We start from the raw sequence: 2,483 nt of genomic DNA, 5'->3' as shown, positions 1-2,483 counted from the left end.
CAGGCCGTTGCTATGGCAGCGCCCTGACCGAGACCTGGAGCGAAGGGCGCGCCGGCCCCGCGCAGTCACCGTGCGCCCTGGGCCCTGCGGGACCAGAAAAAACCTGTGGGCGAGCCCGTTCACCGGAGAGAGGACCTCCGGAGCGCCACCACGCTGGCTCTGGGGCTGATACTCCCTGTCCTGATGGCGTGGGGAGCCACATCCCCGGGATATTTATATATTATATATTATATATTATATATTATATATTATATATTATATATTAGAGAGAGAGAGACTCCTGTCCTCACCTTAGATTTTGAGATCGGAAATGCCTATTCACCCTCATCTTTTACACACAAACTTAAGAAACGTTAGACAACAAAACTATGTAAAATTAAATGGGATGGAGGGAAATTGGCTGCAAAACAGCAGGAAGACACTTTTGGGAGCATAACAGAAATATTCTGCGTTTTGATTGTGCTGTTTGTTGATTACCCGGGTATATACATTAGTCAAAATTTCTCAAAGTGTACCTTGAAAATTAAGGGTGCCTCTGTACATTATATCTCAATAAAGCTTAAAAAATTAAATTTGTGGCAGAGCTAATTATATTTGATAGCAGGCTTTCTAAGTTTCTTACACCCAAAATACTTTTTAAAAAATGCTTTATTTTTTTTTGGAGACAGAGACAGAGCATGAGTGGGGAGGGGCAGAGAGAGAGGGAGACACAGAATCGGAAGCAGGCTCCAGGCTCTGAGCTGACAGCACATAGCCTGATGCAGGGCTTGAACCCACAAACATGAGATCATGACCTGAGCTGAAGTCAGAGGCTTAGCTGACTGAGCCACCCAGGCGCCCCCCGAAAGTTTTTAAAATGGGTCTCTTTTCCTCTGTGGGTTGCCTAACTATAAATATAAGATACTGATAAACACAGGTACTGATAAAAGTACAAGTCAAGGAACTTCTACAGATATTAATATTTTATACCTGTCTTTCCTAAAGGATCCGTTTTCCAAATGTGAGGGTAAAAAGAATTATACGGAGGGGAACTTAAACCATCAGCTTCGTGTCATCAGGTTTTAGAGGGACCAGGTGTTTACCTTACAAAGTTGCGTGGCAGCTGCATTCTGTTATCTGGAGAGGCTAAAAGCGCTCTAGCAGCAACTTGAAGACCTCAGGCCTTTCATCCTTGGGGTCTGTTGGGTGGTGCCTGCGGCTGAGATCAAGGACCTGAGGAAAAGCCGGGCATTCCTCAATCCACCGGGGAGTCCCTGCTTGGACCAAGCATCAGGAAAATTCTTCTCTTTCCTAACAGCCAGACATGCGAACAGGAGAATGGAAAATACAGTTCAGAGTAATCTCAAGCCAAGTGGTAATATCAAATATTTTTAGCACTTCCCAGATACTGTGAACTAGAAATAAACCCATATGAAAGCGTCCAAGAAATGAAGCATGCTCTTCATATGATTTCATATAAACCGTACATCCAAACAACTTGTAATGGGCCGTTAGGGAAAAAGAACTATGAACGGTTCACTGCTGCTGGGGTAAAAATTAAAGATCTAGGTTCAAAGTTCCATCCTTCCATTTACTTGCTGCTTGACCTATAACAAGTTATGTCAGTCCTAGGCCTCAGTTTCCCTATCTGTTTAAAGGGCGTCAGATTACCGACCTGGCAGGTCTGTGTACTGCGGGCTCCATCCACCGGACCGCAGGCTCAGCGCGAACAAGGGCCGCGGTCTCTCTTGCTCGCCGTGTGTCCCCAGCACCTAGCAACGGACAGGCACAGTGAAGCGCTGAGAATCTGCCAAATGGACACGTGGATAAAGAATGATTGAATGAACTAGGCGCTTAGTTAAATAACTGGCAGCTCCCGGCCCGTTTCCCTCTTATTTTCTGTGCCTCCGGCCTGCTAAAGGATTCCCCCGTGTTCTGGGCCCAGGCCCTTGGAGCCGAATGAGAGGGCTGTCCGCGCGCCCCCACTGCGGTCCAGGGAGGAGGCGCGCAGGGCCGAGGTGCCCGTCGGCGTTCGCCGCCGCCACTCCGGCCCCGAGCGCCGCGCTGCGGGCCATCCTTGCCCCTTGGTGGAATCTCGGTCGCAAGATGGCCGGAAGGAAAGAAGGGGGCACGCTTTCCCGTTCCTTCCGTCCCCCACCCCGGGGCTGGGCAGCAGCCCCGCGCGGCACCACCAGTCCCCGGTGCATTGCGGGGCCGGCCAGCTGAACCCGAAAAGACAAAGGCCGGGTCAGGCGGGCTCCGGCGAGGGCTCGGCGCGGCCCGTTAGAAGGTAACCTGAGAAAGGGGGGGCTGCCGCAGCCATGCCACGGGGTCTGCAGGGCCTCGGCTGGCAGCGGGGGGAAGCGCGAGGAGGCCCCGGCTTCGTGGGCCGCCCGCCAGATGCCCTGGCCGCCGCGAGCTCCCAAGGTCTCCCGGCGCATCCCGGGCCTCGGCTCACCCCAGTTGCGCGCTCCTCGGCGGGCGCCGGGCGCTGCAGGCGGACT

At 52.4% G+C, this 2,483-nt stretch overlaps 1 long non-coding RNA gene across 2 annotated transcripts; it reads right to left on the bottom strand.

Moving 5' to 3' along the window:
- LOC115290789 lies at nt 1-2,483 on the bottom strand. Of its 2 annotated transcripts, none has more exons than XR_003908200.1 (4): nt 2,438-2,483; nt 1,655-1,751; nt 1,083-1,290; nt 1-84 (listed from the first exon to the last, which is right to left on the bottom strand). It is a non-coding gene; the product is annotated as an uncharacterized LOC115290789 (long non-coding RNA). The 2 variants fall into 2 exon arrangements; XR_003908201.1 differs by having other exon boundaries at nt 1,655-1,786; nt 2,438-2,477.

Source organism: Suricata suricatta, chromosome 4, assembly GCF_006229205.1.
Source record: "Suricata suricatta isolate VVHF042 chromosome 4, meerkat_22Aug2017_6uvM2_HiC, whole genome shotgun sequence".
NCBI lineage: Eukaryota > Metazoa > Chordata > Mammalia > Carnivora > Herpestidae > Suricata > Suricata suricatta.
The sequence above is the reverse complement of the archived record's forward strand: the minus strand, read 5'-3'. Positions and strand labels throughout refer to the sequence as shown.